The sequence below is a fragment of the Stegostoma tigrinum genome, chromosome 17 (assembly GCF_030684315.1).
Source record: "Stegostoma tigrinum isolate sSteTig4 chromosome 17, sSteTig4.hap1, whole genome shotgun sequence".
NCBI classification, from domain to species: Eukaryota; Metazoa; Chordata; class Chondrichthyes; order Orectolobiformes; family Stegostomatidae; genus Stegostoma; species Stegostoma tigrinum.
This window is the reverse complement of record NC_081370.1, coordinates 48,620,092-48,645,140: the sequence shown is the minus strand read 5'-3', so window position 1 is coordinate 48,645,140 and position 25,049 is coordinate 48,620,092. Positions and strand designations below refer to the sequence as shown.

Genomic DNA, 25,049 nt, shown 5'->3' with positions numbered 1-25,049 from the left:
CAAGGAACTTCAGCATGTCCACAATGATTCTCACCAATTTTTATAGATGTACTGGAGAAAGCATCCTGCCTGGACATATTGCAGCTTGGTGTGACAACTGCTCTGCTCACGTCCAAGAGAAATTACAGTGAGTTGTGATCACAGACCAGGCATCATGCAAACCGGCCTTCATTCCACTGACCCTGTCTACACATCCTGCTGCCTAGAGAAAGCAGCCAACACAATCAAAGAACCCTTCCACTCTGGTTACACTGTCTTCCCCACCCTCTTCCATTGAACAGAAGATACAACTTTTGGAAACACCTACCAACAGATTCAATAACATCTTCTTCCCCACTGTTATCTGACTTTAGAATAGACCTCTCATATTAGAATTGATGTTTCTCTGCACCTTCTCTGTAGCAATAACACTATTTTCTGCATTTTGTTCTAGTATCTTTATGTAAGGTATGATTTGCCTGGACAGTACACAAAAAAAATGCTTTTATTTATGTCTCAGCATGTGTGACAATACTAAACCCAATCAAATCAAACGACCTCACCTGCTATTTATTCTCTGCCAGATTTTAAGGGCTTCTTATCTGAACACATTTGAATTTTTATGAGCGCCTAAGTGATTTTATAGTTATAAAAGTTCTTCCAAGTTGAACAATGAAACCAGCATCTCAATGATGGCGATAACAAAGTGTGGAGCTGGATGAACATAGCAGGCCAAGCAGCATCTTAGGAGCACAAAAGCTTACGTTTCGGGCCTAGATCCAGAATTTGGAGAGAGAAAATAGTAAGTGGAGATCTTGTTTTTCTGAATAAAAGTGAAGTCTGGTCTGCTCTGATTACTGTCTTCATGCAATGATTCATTTCTAACTTATTTTTGACTGGAGGAGTTTGAATGCATGTTGTTAACCAGCACAGAGAGTTGCATCTGGTTGAAGTAAATGGGAACGGCCTCAGGTCCTAATGCAGGAGTAGCTAAATAAAACATGGATTTGGGTTGGAAAATGAGCAGAAATTTTGAAACATTATTTTGTTGAATGGTCTGTTTCATTCCTGAGATCTTATGTTCTTTTTCACCATCCTGTGCCTGTGAACAGAGAATCTGGAAATTTCCCTGGTAGCGAACCATAGATTCATTCTCAGTAATGACACCACAGTTGTTAATCCTCTTACGTGAATACTATGGTGCTCCAAGGACATAAAGCATGCTGACAATTGGCATCCATACTGAGAGGGTCTGCCAACAGAAAGAAAACAACATGTTGGCTAATTAGCAGGTTCGAAAGTATTTACTCAGTTTATATTTGGAGATTATGTCTTCTGCATCATTCTCTAATTCCCTATTTTCAATGCAAACTTGAAAATAATGGTACGCACTATTTAACACAATGTGTTTCTGATATTTCACATTCATTGAAATATGTCTACTGACACTTACGAACCATTTGAATCTTTAGGTTCTTGGTTCATAATGTTATTGAAATCACACAGATACATATCATCCTGTAATATAATCACAGGAATCAAATGTTCCAATTACAGCGCAGTAAAATAACGAGCAATAGTGTTCTCTCAACATCATTCTCAGAATGTAGTGAAAAGAAAATTAACTGAAATAATCATTTTGTATATAGTTGTACTTGTAAGTTAATCATGCTGTTTGAAGTTAAAAAAGACCTGTTAACATATGTTGAGTGTTCTGTTCTTGATCACCAAAGATGTAAATGCCACATACAGACCTCTAATGAGCTTCATGATTTGCATGCAGAACATTTTATGTCCAAACTATTACACCTGTTCATGACAGCAGCAACTGGGAAGCAGTGGAGGGGTGGGTGATCAATTATTCATGCTCACACACTAGTCTGTGCACAGAAATATTGTATAATTCTTTTATGAACAGATGGGATAGAAATGACAGGTGATTACATTCAACTTGTTTATTTCCATTTGTTTATTGCTGTTCCATTGGGTGCATCCAATATAATAAACTACTTTTCCTCTGCCTTAAACTTTCAGTGTCTGGCTCCACTTCCCTCTGTCCTGCAATGCCAATAGCAAGTTCCTGAGATCATTGAATTTCTCTTGTTGCTCAAGTTTTTAAAACTTCTTTTGAATTAACTACAATATTGATGTATCTTTGGAAGTAAACACCACTTATACGTATTGTTGACATAGCCAATTATTATAGGAAGCAAGATAATAAAATGTGAGGCTGGATGAACACAGCAGGCCAAGCAGCATCTCAGGAGCACAAAAGCTGACGTTTCGGGCCTAGACCCTTCATCAGATGAAGGGTCTAGGCCCGAAACGTCAGCTTTTGTGCTCCTGAGATGCTGCTTGGCCTGCTGTGTTCATCCAGCCTCACATTTTATTATCTTGGAATCTCCAGCATCTGCAGTCCCCATTATCTCTGATATTATAGGAAGCAAACTGGCAAAAATGACAGAAGGATTTGACTCTTTATTTCCACTAGCCATAACAGCATTGCTTCTTTTTTATTGTTTAAAGGAATATGGGTCAACTTGACCTATCCTTTACCTCCCTATCTGCAGACACAGTGGTGAAGCTCAAATCCCTGACACAAGGCATGGATATTCATGAGATCCAAAAGGCAATTTACAGTGTGAAGCTACATGGAATGTCAGTATCTGACATGATGATTGTGAGAGTCAGATCAAGTGATCCTACATCGTGATCAGAAATCTGTTCTTGCTCTCATAGCCTTCGAGATGGTTGGCTCGATTGTAAACCTTAGGTAGCAGACAACAAAAGAGTTGAAAAGGAGGGTTAGGATGAGGAAAAGGGCAGGGGTGGAAACAAGTGATCACACCATCTGCAGGAAGAGGTATAAACAGGATTAATAGGGAGCATAGAGATGAATACACTGACACCCTGATTGTTCCCGATAATGGAAAATGCAAAGACCTCAGTCACAGCCAGCCCATGAGGAGCATCATCTCAGTCAAAGGGCTGAAAGGTTGCAAACACATCTGTCTGATACCTTGCGTTGGAAGGTGGAGGGAAGAATGTCGGTGAATGTGTTGCGATGTGCACGAGCGCTGTCCCTCCCATAGATGAATCGCTGGGTGCAAGTGGAAACAGTAAGGGTTTGTAGTGATGGAGAGTATTCAAAGGTGTGGGAGAGTTTCTGAATGTTACGTATGAGTCCTGATCACTGATTGATGAACAATGGGAGTGTGATAAATGCAGAAACACTTGCCACACCATGGGTAATAGAGGTTTGTTTAAAATATATTTGCTGGCCTGAACCTTCTGCTTGAGACCATTACTCATTTTCTGGCAATGAAGTCAGTTCTTCAAGGCCAGGTTTTATGAATTGACCTTTCATTACCTGTACCCATTTCCCTTTCTGGTTGTGCATGAGGGCTTCCAGTCTCCCTGTGGAAATTAATATCTCTTTTTTTTCCAACTCATTTCCAAAAGTCTTTCATTCTACAACAGAAGGACTGGGAATTTTCTCTGCAGCCTATTTTTTCCACTTGCTGAAAGCTACCTTATTGAAACTGCACATATAACCGAAATGGTGTAAATACAGCTGGCTTTTAGAGTTGCAGACCTCGTTACAACATCTATTTAAGCTGACCATTGTGCTGGTCATGTACAAAGCTGGAACTTGCTGAGAATGCAAACAGTGAGCAGTACATTTCATACACTCAGCACAGAATGTTTTCACATTGCCTGCTTCAAGAAGAGTGGGTGAAGGGTAATCATGACATGCAATTATACACAATTGATACCAAGCCTAACCTAAACCCCACCAACACCACCCCCCACCTCAGAACATTTTGCCCCTCTTGAAATGAATCAATGGGACCACCTGGGTCCTTTGGAGTTCATTGGTTTCTGCAGGGGAGCTGACACACAAATCAAAACCATTAATCAGTGATACCATTCTCAGAATATATTTCAATAAACATTGTCGGCCCCCTGCAATTATTGTTTTCAATTTTTTTTCTACTAGTCAAGGTTAATCAGACCAAGCAGCTTACTTAAGATTAGTTTTACAATTTATTTATTGTGCAATTATTATATCTCTGATTCTTCCCTCATTGGTTCCATTCCGGTATTTTTTAACATTCTAAGCTTGATTTCTGCTGCTGATACAATTTCAGAGAGTACTGAATATCACATTCACAGGACCCACTGCCCAGTTACTCTGTACAGTTAAATTCACTAACGATACACGCAGGATATCAAGCCCGTGATTAAGTTATGTTTTCTGGGAGCACCATTCCTCACTAGATGCGTATAATTGGGGCATTAGCAATATTTTTAACTCTTCTGAATTACTTTTTTCAATCAAAGCAAATTTAAATTTCTCATGGTCCCCCCCAATCACACCCCCACACCCCCAACCTCCCGACATTGATTGGCCATAATTCCAGACCCTTTGTTGCTTCCAGTTGAATTATTATTTTAATGCTGTCAAAATTTCACTGTATTTCACTGATGCAGAAGCACACCATTTGCCCATTTTACATTCCTTTCTATGTTGGTATGGCAGAACCTAGTGTTGCTTTATTTTATGGATTAGACATTCCACCAGAATAGAAAAGAGAGCAATTTCAACAAAAAAAAATTACGACCACCTACTGCTCCTGTTCCAGGACTATGACTGTTTCTTGTCACAGTGTTACAAAGTCTAAGGGCTCTGGCTCTTATATCTGTAGTAAAATTTTCATGTGTTTGAATTTGATGTTGCTTGAATAAAGAAAATTAGTTCCATATGTAATCTCCTGGAAACATTGATTTATATGACAATTGCCCTTTATGGCCACAGAGCTACACTCCAGTTTTTAGCTGACCATAGCATTGCCCGTGTTCTTGAATTGCCCTTGAGTCATGAAGATTATTAAAGAGTGGAAATTTCCTCAGAACTGTTCCGGTTTCTGTCTCAGACCTGATGAAATTATAGCAGGGGTAAACCAAATCTGATCTGCCATTCAACATGATCACGGTTAATCTTGAGTTTCAACTTCACTTACCCAGCCATTTTCCCATTTTCGTTGACTCGCTGGCAGTTGCCAAAAATCTCTCTATCCAAACCTTAAATGTATTCAACATTGAAGCAGCCACTTGACTCTGATCCAGATATTTCTGAAGATTCCCAATCATTGGAAGGAATTAATTTCTCTCCATCACAGCTCAACTTGATTAACCCCTTATACTGAGACTATGTCTCCCCTGTTTTATTCTCTCTGGCCAGTAGAAAGAATCCCTCAGAGTCTACCCCCTCAAGCCTGTTCAGAACCTTATATTTCTCAATAAAATCAGAGAATATAAGTCCAATTTACTCACCTCTCTTTAAAGCAGTAGCTCTCTAAAAATTCTTGGCCATACATATTTTGCTTTTTTTTATTGCGTGTTGACTGCGAACAATGTAATTTGGTAACATTTGAAAAAAGACTTTGTGCAAATTGGCAAACTCAGCAGGCAAAGCGTTCCATTCCCTTACTACTCTCTGAGTAAAGAAACTACCTCTGACATCTGTCATATATCTTTCACCGCTCAATTTAAAGCTATGCCCCCTCGTGCTCGCCGTTACCATCCTAGGAAAAAGGCTCTCCCTATCCACCCTATCTAACCCTCTGATTATTTTATATGTTTCAATTAAGTCACCTCTCAACCTTCTTCTCACTAATGAAAACAGCCTCAAGTCCCTCAGCCTTTCCTCGTAAGACCTTCCATCCATACCAGGCAACATCCTAGTAAATCTCCTCTGCACCCTTTCCAAAGCTTCCACATCCTTCTTATAATGCGGTGACCAGAACTGTACACAATACTCCAAGTGCAGCCGCACCAGAGTTTTGTACAGCTTCACCATAACTTCTTGGTTCTGGAACTCGATCCCTCTATTAATAAAAGCTAAAACGCTGTAGCCTTCTTAACAGCCCTGTCAACCTGGGTGGCAACTTTCAAGGATCTGTGTACATGGACACTGAGATCTCTCTGCTCATCTACACTACTAAGAACCTTACCATTAGCCCTGTACTTTGCCTTCTGGTTACTCCTACCAAAGTGCATCAAAGTTCTTTATTTATTTGATTTATTTTATCCCTTATTTACGCCTTTTTCTTGAGTTCTGGGATAAAAGCATATCAATTCAAAATTCACTTCACCGCACCAACACCTTCCACCTCAACCCTAAGTTCACTGGGACCACCTCTGATACCTCTCTCCCCTTCCTCGACCTGTCTCTTTCCATCTCCGGCAACCACCTGGAAACTGATATTCATTTCAAGCCCACTGACTCCCACAACTACCTAGAATATAACTCCTCTCACCCACCTTCCTGCAAAAATACCATACCCTATTCTCAATTCCTTCGCCTCTGCTGCATCTGCTCCCGAGATGAGGCATTTCGCTCCTGGACATCCCGGATGTCCTCATTTTTAAAGGACTGCAACTTCCCCTCTACAGTGGTCAAAAACGCCCATGATCGTGTCTCTTGCATTTCCCGCAACTCATCCCTTACACCCCCTCCCCACAATAACAACCAAAACAGAAGCCCCTTATCCTCACGTACCAACCCATCAACCTTCAGATCCAACACAACATCCTCCGGCACTTCTGCCATCTGCAATCCGACCCCACCACCAAAGATATTTTCCCTCCTCTCCCTTACCTGCTTTCCGGAGGGACCACTCTCTCCGTGACTCCTTTGTCCACTCCACACTCCCCTCCAGTCTCACCACATCCAGCACTTTTCCCTGCAACCGCAGGAAGTGCTAAACCTGCCTCTACACCTCCCCCCTCACCCCCATCTCAGGCCACAAGAAGACTTTCCACGTCAAGCAGATGCTCACCTGCACCTCTGCTAATGTGGTACACTGTATCTGCTGTTCCTATTGTGGCCTCCTCTACATCGGGGAAACCAAGTGGAGGCTTAGACGGCACTTTGTGGAACACCTACGCTTGGTTCACGACAAACGACTGCACCTCAGCATGGTGGCTCAGTGGTTAGCACTGCAGCCTCACAGCACCAAGGACCCAGGTTCGATTCCAGCCGTGGACAACTGTCTGTGTGGAGTTTGCACATTCTCCCTGTGTCTGCGTGGGTTTCCTCCAGGCGCTCTGGTTTCCTCCCACAGTTCAAAGATGTGCAGGCTAGGTGGATCGGCCATGCTAAATTGCCCATAGTATTCAGGGTCTGTAGGTAATAGGGGGATGGGTCTGGGTGGGATGCTCCAAAGGGCGGTGTGGACCTGTTGGGCCGAAGGGCCTGTTTCCACACTGTAGGGAATCTAATCAAACCTCCCAGTTGCGAACCATTTTAACTCCCCCTCCCACTCATTGGACGATATGTGCATCCTGGGCCTCCTGCAGTGCCACAACAATGCCATTCGAAGGTTGCAGGAATATATCCTGCAGCCCAATGGTATCAATGTGGACTTCACAAGCTTCGAAATCTCTCCTCCCCCTACTGCATCCCAAAACCAGCCCAGCTCATTCCCACCTTCCTAACCTATCCATCCTTCTCCCGCCTATCCACTCCTCCGACCTCAAGCCCCACACCCACCTTGTACCTACCAGCCTCATTCCACCTCCTTGCCCCATCCATCCTCACTGGACTGATCTATCGCCATCCTAACTACCAACTTCCACTCACCTTTACTGGCTCCATCCCTGCCTCTTTGACCTGTCTGTCTCCACTCCACCTATCTGCTCCTTTATCGATCTTCCATCTGCCTCCCACTCTCTCTCTATTTATTTCAGAATCCCCTTCCCCTCCCCTATTTCTGAAGCAGGGTCCAGACCCAAAACGTTGGCTTACCTTCTCCTCTGATACTGCTTGGCCTGCATTGTTCATCCAGCTCTACACCTTGTTATCTCAACTCAAAGTTAATTCTGTTTCTAATTCTGCAGATGCTGCCAAACTCCCTGAAATTTTCCAGTATTTTCTGTTTTTGTTTCAGACTTCCAGCAACCAGTGCAGTTTGCTTTTATCTGTTTGTTCCTGTAACTTGTTTGACCAAGTTTTTGTTGCTCCTAATATCTTTCTATGGGTCAGTAATTATACTTCAGTGACACACTTTGACACAATTTTCAATGTTGAAAGTATAGTATTACTAATCATGATGCTACTACAGTAGTAGGCCCCAGCAAATGCAACTTAATTCACTTTGGGGCTGTGGTTTCAATGAAAAATATGCTTGTTATAATCTTTGATCTTTTATATATCTGTGTAACTGCCATTGTCTGATACACTGCTAAAAAAATGGCGTTATTTCTTCTACAGTTCTAGGTCTCATAGGTACTTAAGCAGTATTTCCCAGCAGATGTCATATGGTGACCATTCTAATTGTGTATGCTTGTATCAGCTGGCAGACGTGTCAGCTCAGTGGTAGAAATCAGCAGAGACGTGTAGCACATTATTTACATCCGAAGAGAATATATTTACTGCTTTTTTAAATAGCCTTAGAATTTTTTTCAGGTTCTCCTTTGCTTTTCTTGAATTTTATTTAAATTTTCTGTTTAGATTTTCGCAAGCAATTCTCCCGAGAAGCAAGTGCACAAAGTGTGGTTGCCAGTGGCTGTATAAAATTTTGAATGCGGAAAACAACTGAGGTAATTAACTGATTTTCCTTTACATTGCAAGCTTATTCATGGATAGAAGGACATATACAAAACCTATGTACACAATACTTGAATGCTGTCATCAGTTTAAGACAAGTGAAATCATTTTTACCAAGTTTCAGTATTTAATAGTTGGATATCTTGTAGCACTTTTTCTTGCTTTTTTGCCATGTTATCAAAAGCCAAAAGATTAATTTGAGAAAGCTCATCTTGTCGACTTCCATAGCATTTCATTGATTTGTCTGTGTGTAGGGTATGCTCCTTTAATTTTCACAGGGAGTATGGTCTCTTGTGCATATGTTTTAAACCAAGGATATCTGAAAAAGAAATAATCAGTCATTAATTCTTTAATATATTGAAACCGTGTCCAGACAATTGTCAGAAAATCAACATCCTTTAATTTTTATATTTTTCTTTAGTTGTCTTTAAGTTTTTTCCAAGTGCTTTATTTAGCTAAATTGGGATAGACATTGTGAGGCTCATTTCCCAGTGATGGTGATATTGGATACATGCGCATGGCTCTGTCGCTGATAAAATGCCAACATGTGTGCATGACACAATTTCTTTCCCTTTGTGTTCTTGAGAAAATATTCGCTCATGATTTGTTCTTATGTATAAAAGATTAAGAACCATCCATCATATTGGTCATAATGCTGAACTTGCAAGTAGCAAAATGATGTATTTCAACATAATTTGTCACAGTTCACTGCTTACAAGTGAATGGAAGGTTCTTCTGTTGAAGATCTTGTCCCTTTAAATCAATTGTCATCAGGGAAATCAGGATGAAGAATCGCCAAGGTCAACACATAACTGAACTAACAGTTGTTGAGGGACAGTTATTAATCCAGCATGTATCATGAAGCTTATTATTTTAATAGCAGTGATAACCATTTGCATTTATATAGAGTTCATCTCATGAAAAAAGAATCCCTGAGTGCTTCGAAAGCCAGTGAAGCGAGCAGTAAGTAGGAAGTGAAGTGGGGGAGGAATCTTAAAGACCAAGGCAAACAGAACGCTGTTTAGAAGGCCTGAAGAAAGCAAGCAACAAGGTAGAACAATCGAAGTATGTTTGGGAGACTATTTTGAACTTGTTATTTTTGAAAGTTTGCCCCAAGGTGGTACATTTTTGGGTGCTAGCCAGGTATAATTACATAACTGAGAAGCCTTGCACAGAGCGACTGCCATTGATTCTCTTTACTTTTATTCGTGTAAGTTACTGATGCCATGCAGGGAAGGACACTAACACTTTGTTCAGACAAAGACAGCTCCAATCTTGATAAGCAGAACAGGTTCATTACATAGTATTTAATCGCTACTTACACTGTATTTGCATTGTATGATAGTCTCATGAGACTGTCAGGTTTGACATTATTGTAAGCATGAATCACTGTTAGCTACATGAACTTAGCATTTGCAATTGATCCTGTGGCATTGGTCAGCTCTTCACAGTATCAGTCCTGTATTTCCTGACATTATAATGTCAATTAACTCTTTTTGGTACTTTCTACTCTATGCAAAATTAGGTGTTAACGTGGTGATCTTAGAATTAGTAGGTAAATTAGATTTAGATGCACTGCAGGGACATGCAGAAAACTGGTACTGGAAATCACTTCTAAGTTCATGACCGAGGATATTGAAGTCAATTTTGTAAGATGAGTAGCTTTGGTGTGAGCATTAAAAGCTTTTGGGTTAGTGGAATGGTAATGAAGGTTAGAGGTTTTGAAGGTGCGATGTAACTTCCCATATTGTTTGGCGCAGTGCTTGTCAATGTCACCAGTGTTTCAGTGGCATACACTGCAATTAATAGCATTAAGGATTTTATTTTTATGTAATAAAATGGAGATGATGTGTCCTTAATGTTCTTGATTACTGTTTTAGTGAGATGTAAACAATAGAAGAGACAAAAATAAATTGCTTCTAAATTTGGTTTAGGAGCTTTCACTGGTGTTGATGTTCTGGGCAATAAATGTTGTTCCCTGAACTTTATAACATTTAAAATTTAAAAGCAAAAAAAATCACTCAGAATATTGAAGAACTCTGTCCTTGCTGATTGGATATATCTATGCTAAACATGAGTTGGGTGTAACCGGGAAAATATCAGATGCGGACTCCTCAAAGATAAATAACCTCTTGTAGTGAATCCTTTGTTATCTATTGTCACTGGTTATTTTTATGGATGTATATTGCCAGTTTACTCCATCTTCTCTATTGCATTGTCTGCTGGTTGTAATGAGGTTTAAAATGATACTGAAACTCATTAACCTTTCTGTGGTTTACTATTATTTGCAATGTACACTGGATTATTATTTCAAAATGTGTAGATGTGATTCAATTCAAGTCAGGCTATTAACATGTAGTGTACTGGAATTGTTTGAAATATCTGAATCACTTACTGATGATGAGATGTGTCCAAGGCATTCAATGGTGGCAAAATTATTGGAGTTCAAATCCCACTGGGGCAGCTGAAAAATATAAATTTTGTGAGTTAAATACATCAACAACTAAAGATAAATGGTGGGCCTCAGTACCTGAAGAAAACCTTTAGATTGTTGTGGGAAAGATATCTGATTCATCTGGTCCTTTAAGGAAGGAATTTGCCACCCTTAGCAATCTGGCTATTCTGCAACAAAAGACATGTAACAATGAGGTCGACTCTTAACTGCCCTCTGAAATGGTTTAACAAGGCTCTCAGCTGTATCAATGTGCTACAGAAAAGTGAAATAAAAATAAAATGACTTAGACCATCTGACAATGATGCCAGGAGCAACAAGTACAAATCAAGCTCAGTTGATCCTGCAGTTCTCATTAAAGTTAACCTGTGTTGCAATGATGAGAGTTGTCCCAAAGACCAGCCAAGCAACCACCTGACACAGAAAATCATCTCTTTTCAGACAATGATCTTGATTCTTCCAACAGCATCTCTCAATATGTTCTGTCCCAACAATAGGCCACATCTTCCAAAGATGTTGATTCACTAGTATACAACATGAACAAGCTCAGAAATTGTACGACTTCAGGTTATAGTCCAATAGGCTCATCTGATGAAGGAGCAGTGCTGTGAAAGCTTGTGATTTGAAATAAACTTGTCAGACTATAATCTGGTGTCATGTGATTTCTGACCTGGTCCACTCCAGTCCAACAGTGTCACCTCCACATCATACAACATGGAGGGAGTGACCATGGGGGTCATTTAGATTCTGGCCTCTAAAAGATCTCATCATAGACAAGGAAGCCTGCTACTGATCCCCAGCTGCTACCACACCCTTCTCCCCTCCTGAGAAATCAGTGCTGCTCAGAACATCCCTTAGAAGTACCGAGGGTAACAAAGTCACCGAGAGGGAGATTTCAATGTTCATCGGCATGAGGGGTTCATTCGCAATAGTACTGACTGAATATTGAAGAACATCTCTGCCAAACTGAGTCTGCAGCAGATGACGAAAGAAATTGTAAGAGCAAAATACAACCTGAGCCTCATACTCATTAATGTGTCTGTTGCACGTGCTTTTGTTCATGGCAGAGTTGGGAGGAGTGACAAAATGAAAAAGAAAAAGAAAATCAGATTTTAAAATAAAACTTTCATAACAATGAAAACCTGCAGGGATATGTTTAGAATCATAAAGCAAAGCAACAGTCCCTTCAGCCGACTTGTCCATGCTGCCCAAGTGTCCCAAACTCAACTACAATTAGTTGTATAAGCCTTTCCTCGTTCACTTTACCAAAATGCAACACCTCGTACTTATCCAAATTAAACTCTGTCTGCTATTCCTCGCCCTATTGCCCCAATTGATCAAGATTCCTTTGTAATCTTATATAACCGTCTTTACTGTCGACTATACCACTCAATTTGGTGTCATCTGCAAACTTACTAACCGTTGCTCCTAAATTCTCATCCAATTTGTTTATATAAATGTCAGACAACAGTTGATCCTGCACCAATCCCTGTGGAACACTGCTGGTCACAGGCCTCCAGTCTGAAAAGCAACACTCCACCACCAGTCTCTGTCTCCTACTGTTAAGCCAATTTTGTATTCAATTGACGATCTGTCCCTGAATTCCATGTGCTGTAAGTTTACTACGCATTCTGCCATGCAGAACCTTGTCAAAAGCTTTGCTAAAGTCCATGTAGACAATATCTACCACCCTCACCAATCATTTTGCTTAGTTCCTCAAAAAATCATTTTTTTTTGAAACATGATTTCCCATACACAAAGCCATGCTGATGACCCCTAATCAGTCCCTGCCTCTCCAAATACACATAAGTCCTATCTCTCAGAATCCCCTCCAACAATTTACCAATCACTGGGTGTCAGATTCACAGGTCTGCAGATCCCAGGCTTCTCCTCGAGGCCTTTTTTTTGAATAAAGGCAGAAAACTAGCCCCCTTCCAATCCTCTAGCACCTCACTCATGGTTTTAGATGATACAAATATCTCTGCTAGTTGGTTCCATGTAGTTATTTTTTCTTAATACCAGAAAACTTGACTGGCAGCAATGAACAATTGCCATTTTACTCAAATCCTATATGATCTTGAATTTGCTTGATTTTTGTTGCAATAAGCTTACTTTATGGCAACAGTACAGGTATGTGAAAATCACATTGTCTGTTTATTTGACTGAGCCGTGAGGTGCTATTTTCATGAAGTTAATAAGCAATCAGTGCAAGTCTGAAAAAATTCAGTGTTGATTTACATACCCACAACAACCTGAATTGCTGTGGTTTTCCTTTTGCTATTCCTTGCATGGGTGCTTAAATGACAGTATACACTCATACATTCATTGATATTTTATTCAGGGCTTGCACTATTATTTTAAATAGGTTTGGTCTTGCTTCTCGTTTTAGTAATCAAAGGTAAAACCGTTTTGAATTGAAGTGAATCTAAATGTCATTTTATCATACCTCTGCATTCTTAATTATTTAAAAGCTTTACATTTTTGACATTTGCTGTGAACATCTGCAGTTCCTTCACTGAAGAATTTATCATTGAAATATTTTGAATTTGAACATGGAATTTGCAGAAGTATCCTCTTAATCAATGGCACAAACTACACCTGACTGTGCGTCAGTTCGGAAATTATTTGACATAAACAGGTTTAGATAAAGCACAAAGGTGTTTGCTACAGGCTGATGCAGCGTTCTAAACAAGGTCTAATGTGACTTTCATCAAATCATTTATTTTAGTGAATCTGGAATTGCAGATGCAATTTAAGAAAATTGTTGAAGTCAGAGGTTATGGAAAACTATGGCAGAAGATAGGATGAATAGCCAAGGTATTTTCGCCAAGGTGGGTGAGTCCAAAACAAAATGGCATAGGTTTAAGATGAGAGGGGAAAGATTTAACCGCAGCCGAAGGGGTAACATTTTCATGCAGAATGTCATGCGTGTAAGGAACAAGCTGCCAGAAGAAGTGGCGGAGGCTGGTACAACTATAACATTTAAAAGGCATCTGGATTGGCAAATGAACAGGAATGTGGGGGATATTGGCTAAATACTGTCAAATAAGACTAGATCAGTTTAGGATATCTGGTCGACTTGGACAAGTTGGATTGAAGGGTCTGTTTTCGTGCTGTGCTCTATGACTGTAATTGAACCCTCTCCCTCCCACCACTAACTCCACAAGACGGCTGAGAGGCACAGTGGGCTGTATATTTGGCCAGGAAATTACAGAGTGAAGCTCCCATTGCCTTGCCAGTTAGCCCCCACACACCCCATCAACCACTCCGTCTACAATAACTGCCTTCTCTCACACCACATGTCACCTCACCAGCAACTCGGCCATCCTAAACACCTTCTGGCCTCCATCATTGCTTTCTGGGCCAGGACCGCCTGCAGCCCCAACAGCACCCCATTAGAACTTCTGGGTCAGCATTTCCAAGCAGCACAGAGGCTCAGTGGTTAGCACTGCCACCTCACTGTGCCAGGGACCCGGGTTTGATACCACCCTCGGAGTATGGTCAGATAACACACAAAACCAGGTTATAGTCCGAAAGGTTTATTTGAAGGCTCATGCTTTTGGAATCTTGTCATCTGAAGAAGGAACGAGACTCCAAAAGCTTGTGTCTTCAAATAAACCAGTTGGACTATAACTTGGTGTCATGTGATTTTTGACCTTGTCAAACCCCTGTCCAAGACCAGCACCTCCACATCATGTGTGGAGTTTGCATGTTCTCCCTGTGGCTGCGTGGGTTTCCTCCGGGTGGTCCAATTTTCTCCCATGCTTCAAAGATGTGCAGGTTGGGTGAATTAGCCGTGCTAAATTGCCCATGGTGTCCAGGAGTGCGTAGGTTAGGTGGATTAGCCATGGGAAATGCAGAGTTACAAAGATAGGGTGGTGAGTTGGGTCGCTGATACTCTTTGGAGGGTCAGTTTGGACTTGTTGGGCTGAAAGGCCTGCTTCCACACTGTAGGGATTCTGTAATTCTCCTGTGAAGGTATGGGTTCCTAAATACATGCAGTAGTCTCCCCAACAGGCACTTATTATTACTCAGGTTATTGGAACTGGCCTTGAAAGTATTGCAACTGCATATTCTAGGTGGCTCGTGTGTTAAAACTGCCCCTATTAAAGTCAGTTCAACAGATGATTTTAAAAAGTTTTTGTATTTTAAGACATTTACTGGAACAGACTATTTGTTGGATATAGTTCACAATTTTTGCTGATTATTTATACTTTTAGCTAATTTTCTTTTAACACAGCTGCAAAGCATATCTCGCAGATATATTTAAGTAGACACTTAATTCTCCCTGATCTAGCCTAAGGTGATTCCTAAGCTTCTAAGGTTTTATTTCCAATCTTTTCCTTACTCAGCGTGGGAACTTTTAATTGCAGTGCTATTTTTCAGAATGAAGCTTCCTTCCCGAAAGATCCTCCCTCAGGTGCAGAATAGGTCAATCTTTCTACCAGGTTTTAGCCCCTTCTGATTGTAATCTTTTCAAGCCAAGTACAAGTTTCCACAAACAAATCAGGATGGTGAAGCATTAGAGGCTTTCACCTCTTGATGCTCTCTGCCCCTCCATCTGTCTGTGTGCCTGCCTCTTTCCCCTAAACTTACCTGTCTGTGATATCCAGTGATATTTTAGCAAAGCCTCCCAATTGATATCAAAATGGTTTCCTCTATACCCTTCCCATCCTGAAGCCCTACAATGGCTGGTGAATTACATGGATCTTCTATCCAAGTAGAAGTGCTGGTTTAACCATTTATTTGATGTGATTCTACTCACTCATGGAATTAAATGTACAATTTAAAGCACAGCTATTTGCAACCTGATGTGTACACCACTCTTTTTGGGACTTTAGAGACTCATGGCATTCCTACTGATTGCACACAGGCTGCTACCATGCTCTGTGAGTGTTAATATCTTGCAACTTCTTCCAAATAAAAACAATTTGCGCTCCCTTTCATCTTTAACAATCAAATCACACAGGCTTCCTGTCAGATTGACTTTAGAACATGCCACGTGACCCTTTCACCTTACTGTAAATTAAGAACACAATCCCAAAATATTAGAAACTTTAAAACATCATAATTATAATAGTAGGGGTATAGGAACCCAGCTTATTAATGGCATTATATTGGATTAATATAAAATGGATTCTTAAAGGAGAGCTTAGGGGGGACCTTGTTAAATTTCACAGGCTAATCAGTGGAATGGACAAAGAATAGTGAAAAACTGCTTTAAAACAAATTTCATGGCACATGTTTTCTACAATATTTTTACAGTTGGTAAAAAGACCTGATATACAACTGAATATGGAGCTGGAGGAACATAGCAGGCCAGGCAGCATCAGAGGAGTAGGAAGTTGACATTCGAGAAGGGTCCTGACCAAAACTTCAACTTTCCTGCTCCTCTGATGCTGCCTGGCCCGTTGTGTTCCTCCAGCTCCACACTGTGTTATCTCTGATTCCAGCATCAGCAGTTCTTACTATCACTGATATGCAGCTAGACCCTTTTTGATTTAACATTTATGTACATCTAATTTGCCACCAGTTTTAACAATTACTGTCAATCAAGAAAGTTGAAACATATTGCATATTGAGGGGACTTACAAGATGGCTGATGAAAAAATGTTTTCCCCATGGAAGATATTGGAACCTGAGTCACATTTCAAAATGAGGCACCTCCCAATTAATACAGAAATGAGGATTTATTTCTTCTTCATCCCCCTGAGATGGTCATAAGTCTATTAAACTCTCTTCTCCAGACTGGAAGCAAGATCATTGAATAATTTTAAGACAGAAGTAAATAGATTCTTGCTGAATGAAGGAGTCAAAGGTCATTGCAGATATGTTGGAATGTGAAGTTTAAGCTATAATCAGATAGCTTTGATCTTATTGAATGGTGGAGTATTCTTGAGAGGCTGAATTGTATATTTGTACACCTATTTTTCATGTTTGTTACATTTAATTCTTTGGGTATCTTGTCAAAGACTTGTCAAATTCTGCTGTTATGGTAGGTAGAAATAACTATGTTAAGAAATTATTGTGTGGGCCTAAATTTATCAGGTTAGGTTTACTTACAGGGTAATGGATATGGATAAAAATGCATGGTACCACAAGAAATTTAGGAAATACTGATTAAAACAATAGATTTGGACTCCCTCTACAAGAGATTTGAATGAATTTTTTTTCATATGTTCTGCTGATCAATGAAACAGTTAAACAATTTATAAATCATCCAGATGGATTGTTGTGTAGGAATGATGTCAATCTCAACTATCCAGAGTTGACATCTGCATGAATTTTCAAGTGTGCGAGATTTCTCCACTCTAAATGTTTGAGAAGTTAGAAATATTATTAATGGTCACACATTGCTCAAGTTCCAAGTAATTATTGATGCCTTGGCCGTATGCAATCAATTAATATCTGTAACAATTCTTTCTATCTTAGCTAATTCTCAAACTAATTCCATAGTTAGATCAATGCTCCGCACACTCTATTTTTGAAATTTGCTGTGGAAATACAATCTCTATTTCATTATTTACCTAATACATTTTTCAAATTATTTTTCCATGCATATGCTGCACTCAACCACATTATCTAAAAACATGGAGTAGGTTTCAGTTTGGATAGCAATTACACTCATTTTCACCTCTCAGCTTTTCATTCATCCTAAAGCCTTTGCCACTGTTAGGATTGCCTATTGACTACTAATATTTGAAAGAGCCATAGAACCTTCCATCTGAATTTCGCCATAAGAAAAACCCTTGACCTCTGGGAATACCTACCCCACAGTCCAGGAGTCTTAAATCCACTGACCTCCTCAACCTAGGTTCAGAAATCCATTTCCTCTTCCTTCAAAACATCTGAACCATCAATGAAACTGATTTCTTTCACATCAATACCATTGATCGTCATCACAAGAGCTTATTCCAAAATTCTTGTCTTTATTTCTTCAAAGCTCAATCTATTTGATGCCCTCCTTGCTCATTTTCCACCATGTATCATCCACTGATTGTAGTTTATCCAAAATATTATTGCATCATTCTGTGCTCACTCCTTGCACCTCATCTTGATTTTCATTAACTAATCCTCCCTTGACCTTTTTATTTGCCCTATCTTAGTGATTTTCTTCAATTACACACATATTGTCCTGTTCCCTCCTTTCCATTACAGGTGGTCATTTCTTCAGCCATTCACTTTGCCCTTGAACTTTCCAAGCATAAACCTTGCATCTCTCATTCTGCCTTCAAAAAGTCTCCTTCTCTAGTACATTGCATTCAATTGTACACCTTGAGATATCTCCCTATATTTGAGGAGCACTGATGTAGACAAATTGTGGTGGTAATAATTCCACGAACTCTTGATAATTCAAAATTGAGTTTTTTGTGTTTATTTTAATTTTTAAAAAATTAATCAGTAAGTTAAACAAAGTGATATATTAGAACATTTGGTAATTTACTACGAGTTTTGAGCTAAAAGGTAACAAATTAAGAATTCATGAATATTAAAATTAATAGCTTGAAATGAAGTGTAGGAATCCCCTGCAATTATGACACATTCTATACTCAGAGTGAGTCCTTACAGCATTGTAATAGATGGAAAAATATTCAACCTGAGACTACAGTATAAGAATTGGTAATTAGTTTTGTTTTGCAGAAATTATTTTAATCCATCATTACAATGTTTCAAAAGGTTCAAAAGAAAAGGAATACATGATTAATTGTTTTGAAAGCAAAGGGTTTTCCAGCACTTATTTCCCAATTCTGTTCCTAGGCCTTAGAAATTTAAATCAATATGCTCTCTCAGAAAATGATACAATATGCTTGAGAACTTAAGACAGTGCTTCATTCTGTGAACTATTTGTTGTGGTTGTCAACATTTAATTGCAGTCATGAATTTTTGTCAGCAATTCATTGCAACTTGTGGACTTTTTCTAAACATTCTCAGCTGCGCTAAGTTGAATGAAAGTCTTGAATAAATTGAACGTCCCAATGGCAAAATATTTTGATGCACAGCATTGTTCTTTGTTATAGAGTAGGAAGTTTGTGAGAACCTCACACAATGGGACTGAGTTGGGCCAATGTCAAGTGCTGACTGGAGGTGAGGTGTGTTCCTGCAAGTGGATAGCTTGAAGGACAAGTCAACATCAGCTGGGACTATGCCAAACCCAACAGCTGCTGTAACAGCAGCATTGGCCTGAGGCCAGGTCACTTGCCCACCCTGCTGTTCAGAGAACGGTATATTGCATTAAGGCACTGAGGAAAGGTTACTCGATCAGTAGAAAGACTATATTATTTCTAAACAGACAGAATTAGCAACACATGACTTGCTTAAAATATGTTAATATTATTATGTTGAGCTTCATGAGAGAATGATGAAACCCCTTAATGATGCTACATGATTGGCATGGAATCCACCAGCTGGTCACATAACCAGTTCTCTATTTTCTTTCTTTTGCTTTCTTTTAAACGCTGTCTCTTGTTTAAAACTATTTTAATTAACTGTGCTCCATGCTGTGTTCATGACTATATTTCATCCTGGTTGAAAGGAACTTAAAGAGCAAGAGATTTTCTGACTGAAAACCTAGAAATATATTCATCAGCCATGATTCCCTCCTGGGAATCTTGATATTTGAAGTTGGCGCTAGAATTAATGCTTCAATTTCTAATATAAGCAAATCTTTATATGTATTTTCTTTTATCCCAACCCCATGATATTCTAAAGCACTTCCTACAGAATAAGTAAGATTTGAGGTGAACTCCCTGTAACCAAAGGCTTGAACCCATTAACAGAGAGAAAGATCGTTCAAGCAAATATTGAGATGACGATCCCTTCAGTAATTTTTATTGAAAGGGAAAGCTTGCCAGGAATGTTATTCTTTGAACAGTACTCTGGAATCATTTTGCCTTCACAACAGGAAATCAGGGCTGTGGTTTAACAACTCATCCCGTAGACATGATCCTCTCATGCAAGACTCAAATAGTCCTGAATGTTACAATTAGGTTTAGCAGCCTACTGTTTTTTCAGCGCTGGTTCTCAGACTGGCTTTCAAGCTTTCAGAGATGACCCAGCTTCCTTAAGTGGATGATGACACTGCACTCTCACCACTAATTGTCCAATTTGGGAATAACACTATTGAGAGACTGTTTCTCACATAAAATGCACGCTTTACCTACAAGACATTCCAAATATTGCAGGATATGATCCCGTCTTTTTTGAGTGCTAACAAGCCATTGTTAAATAGATCCAAACCAGATGATGAAGTACACAAGGCATGGATACTTTCTTTCAGAGTAGATTTCTTCACAGGATGTATCCTTATAGGTCTCTGCCTCTTAACTTCAACCTCATTACCCAACAGTCTTTCTTATTAAACGTAAGCTACTTTTCTAATCAACCTACTCAGAGATGTTTTTACATAGATCCGGAGCAGGTGGGACTTGAACCCAGGTCTCTTGGTCAGGACACTATCACAGCATCACAAGAGGGACCTGACTCCCTTTATACTCTTCTGAGATAATAGTGAAACAAAATAAACAATGACAGCCCCTTAAAGATGAGCCACAAATTAAATTAGGATTTAAAGGAAGATTCATATGTGTGGACTTATTGGGCCAAAGGATTTGTTTCCACACTGTAGGGATTCTATATATTAATCAAAATATAAAATGCTTCAGAACCTGAAGTGCCTACCAGTCATGGAAAGAGGGCACCTGTGGACAGTATGCACTCCCTCTCCAGGACCTCTGGATGCAGATATAACCATGGAAGAAAGACAGTCAATTGATTCTAATGCTCCCTTTCATTGCAGCTGACTGTGTGGGTTAAAAGCCATGTGGGCTTGTCCCAGGAACAGAAGCAGGCCAAGGTCTTACTACTTGCCTGTCTCCTCTGTACAGAGGCATGAAAGGTTAGGGACCTGGAGCTGAAGGATAACCAAATGTTCAGTAGCAGTCCCTTCAAATAATGCAAATGATACCCTAATCTGGCACCACCCCTATACACATGGAACACAAACATCTCAGAAAATGCAGACTGGGATCTCATGAACCAACTTAACATTTTGTTACACAGGGCTGCTGGCTGCTCACTCTTTCAAGCACCAAATAAATAAAAATAAATTGCTAATCATTAAAAAAATACTTAGAGGGATACTGTAATGACTATCCAAACTTTATAGGAAACTTAATGAAATAAAATATCTGTGTGTGTCTGAAAACGTTCTCCAGCCTTTCCGGTGCCCACCATGCCAGTTATTTCCTCTCCATAGACACCTGGGCACAAACACAGCCAAAAAAGAATAGCCAACAATCAGGCTGACTGACTCTTTCAACAGCCTGCCGCTTGGATTTGTTTAAAACCACCTTGGCTAGGCCCAGGAGTAGCATAAATGGAGGCCCTCCTATATTCCTGCCATTCCCCGAATGTACCAGGACTCCCAGGATTAGATGTGTGGCACTGCAGTGCAGGCAAATATTGAGCAGCGGCTGTTTTTATGATTTGAAGCTACATACACATGGAAGATCAATTCCTCAAAGTTGCCGAAAATGAAGACTGCAGAGGAGTCCGTGAACTGTATTAATTTCGTATTGCACAGGATTGCTGTGTGTAACACCATTTCATCAGAAAGTATCATTCAAAGGAGATCTTATGTTATAATGCAAGTAAACTTCAGCCATAAAATATGTTGTGTCTAACTACAAAAGCAAGTTTTATCCATGGAACAGAGCATATACATCAGTAATGAACTTACCGCTATCGATATTATATGAGTTCACAGTATCACCACAGTGTGGTAACAGGCCATTCGGCCGAACAAGTCCACGCTCTCTCTCCAAACAGCGCCCCACCCATACTCACCCTCCTGTCACATCCTTTTAATGCTGGATTTCCCATGGTATTCCACCTAATTTACACATCCCTGGACACTAGGCAATTTAGTATGGTCAGTCCACCTAACACGCACAACTTTGCACTGTAGGAGGAAACCCACACAGACATGGAGAATGTGCAAACACCGCACACACAGCCACCTGAGGCTGGAATTGAGCCCAGCTCCCTGATGCTGTGAGGCAGCAGTGCTAACCACTGAGTCACCATGCTGCCCGTGGAGTTTCATGGAGTAAGTATCACTGAAGTTTTCTTCCATTTTTAGGTTTGAGTTTGTTTCACTATGAACGAAACAGGTACCAAATGAATTTGGTATTGATCCCATCTGCTACATCCTCTGCTGGAAACTCTGTTGCAACCGACCGCCTGCTCATTTTATATCTTGGCAGAGATACATCTATCATGCACTGACCTAACTCACTTGTAAATGGGCAGCAGTGATGGAGCAGATATATATTTTGATCTCAAGACCAGCGATGAACCTTGTAATTAAATTGACATATATCAGATCGAGACTCTTTATTGACAAATCCAAAGTATGGCTATAAACAGATTTATAGTAAAGATGCCTCTGCTAAGAAGTAGTAGCTGTATAGGGAAAATATTTGGTTTATAGATTTTGTTAAGGGAATTTATATTTTCAGATTATGTAGCATGATTTGAAGTCTGTGTGCTATCTCCTGACAGAATTACTGAGCTCAGTAGTAAGGTGATGAGCACTGATCCTTTTATTTGCACATCAAGGTGACTTGCTTCAATCGGTTGGTTGCAACATTACTCCCAGGTAATAATTTATTTGCTGGATGGCCAACAGATGCTCATTCCCTACATTTCATAAACCTTATCACCAACTTGTAACAACTCATATCAGCTCGTTATCACACTGGCCATTTGGCCAAAAGATTCACAGCTTTAATTTCTCTAAAGTAAAATTGATTAGTACATGTACAAGAAGGTTGAAACTACACAAGGGAGCAGACAATTATATTTTCTGAAGGAGACGGCAGAGCGTTAGCAATGATGTCTTAGCGTCAGGGACCGAGGTTCAATTCCACCCTTGAATGATTGTCTATATGGAGTTTGCACAAGCTCCTAGTGTCTGTGTGGGTTTCCTCCAGATGCTGCAGTTTCCTCCCACAGTCCAACGATGTGCAGGTGAGCTGGATTGGCCTTGGGAAATTGCCTATCACGGATGTGCAGGCTAAATGGATGAGCCATGGTAAATGCAGGGTAATGGGCATGGGGGGGATGGTGAGATGCCCTTTGGAGGATCAGTGAAGGATTATTGGGCCAAATGGCCTCTTACTGCACTGTCGCAATTCTATGATTTGTGATGTTTAAGTGTGCAGTTTGAGTGAGAGACCCACAAAATTGAAGGCTGGAGACTAGAAGAAACGTTACAGTTATGTGTTTGTCAGAACCTGTGATTGTGTCAGCGTGAACAAGATTACTTGCTATTGAATGTATTTACATCAGCTTTGAACTGCATAATTTTAGAAAACATTGCACTTTGTGCTATCTGTTTTTATTTCTGTATAAACCGCTCGATGCTAACTGTACCATTGAACAGCCACAACGCATGGTCATTCTAATAATGCAGTTTGAAAGTTGCTGTACTAATGGTGTGGCTCCAAAATTAAATTTTGCAATAACTTTATTTCAGGCAGCACCATCATATTGATTGAGTTCAGATTTATCCTCTTGTTTTTACACAGCCAGGATTAACTTTTTCAGCCTTGGGTATGAGCTTTAACTTTGCTTTCTATCATTTTAACATGTCATTAAAGGTGAGCGAGAAAAAGAGGCGCAACACAAAAAAAACTCTGCAGTTATTGATCGAATGTCAAATCATGTAATGCATTGCTTCCGAAGGTTAAGTAATGTTTGATTTGGTGCTAGCATTTGCTTGTTAGAGCTAAAAGGAAAGGTTAAGAAATGTAAAGACCTCTAGCATTTCAAAGTATGGAGTGTGGAAATCTGAATACAACATTACCAGCATACTGGTTGAAAATTGCTTAGAATTGATTTCCTTACTGCAACAAAGAGGATACTGAGTGGCTTTTGAAATTAATATGTGCAATGAAACTACCTAGTGTCACAGGATAATTGCAGTCAAGATGATTTGTTCTCAAATATATATTCTGCAGTAAGTCCATATGCTATTCAAAAGTACATTTAAAATGATTTGATGTTTGATGTGCTGCAATGCATAATCTAAGATGTGTCTGGAAAATAAACACTACCAGTTTCATTGGTGAAATTAACATTTGACAGGATGCTGCATCTTAAAGATTGCAGACAGTCAAGGGAAACAATCCAGTTGATGTATAAAGTTATATTTCAGTGATAGCATTGTGCACTTGCAGAAATCTTTGCCTGCTTATTTTATATTTACTCTCCCTCCTTTCCTGTGCACTGTGTCACTGCTGCAAATTGAGTTGGCGCATCTTAATAAACCTGAGATGTAGCAAAAACCTTGGTACCAATGCAGCGTAGGAGCAGATACAAGGAGGTTCTTGGCTGATTTCTTTCCACTTGGCGTTTCAAAAAGAAATGTTCCACCTGTAGAATTGTGCGCTATAAGCAAAAGTCATTTCATAGCACATGTAAAGACTAGCAACAAAATTAGTGAGACGGAATTCTTTATATCTGTAATGAGCAAAAACTTGCATCATGAATAATGGACCTAAAAGATAACAAGCAGACTTGAACCAGTTTGCCTTTTGGCACGCTGTAACAATTGAACCTGATCATTTTTAGCAAGGTGAAGAAAAGATTTTGAGACAAAATGCAGCTCAAATTGATGGAACAATTGACACAACATTCAGTTTCACACTCTATAACGTTGTATCTGCGAGCAACATGTTCTTCTATGTTCTTCTATCAGTGCCATTAGCACTGTAATGCTAAAGTTACAAACAGCCCCATCATTTATTATTAGAGAGAGTAAAGTTTAACTGAACAAAGAATAAACTTGGATTTGTGAGTTTCATTCCTGTGAGCATGGTAGATTAGTGAACAATATTTACAAAATTTAATGGGGGTGTGGGACTGACTTGTGTTCTAATTATTCTAATTAAACTTAGAATATCTTCAACTGTTTTAAAAGTTACATATTACAAACATGTA

The 25,049-nt window shown here is 39.7% G+C and overlaps 1 protein-coding gene across 8 annotated transcripts in view; it reads left to right on the top strand.

Annotated features, from left to right (window-relative positions):
- Positions 1-25,049, top strand: part of LOC125459529 (leucine-rich repeat-containing protein 4C-like) — a 966,049-nt gene that overhangs the window by 132,018 nt on the left and 808,982 nt on the right. For 4 of the 8 annotated variants that reach the window (XM_059652143.1, XM_048546065.2, XM_059652141.1 and 1 more), the window contains 2 exons: positions 8,498-8,586; positions 9,501-9,644. The gene's annotated coding sequence lies outside the window, so the exon portion shown is untranslated. Of the gene's footprint in view, positions 1-8,497; positions 8,587-9,500; positions 9,659-25,049 lie in introns of those variants that run through there. The other 4 variants (XM_048546069.2, XM_048546067.2, XM_059652144.1 and 1 more) reach the window with 2 other exon arrangements.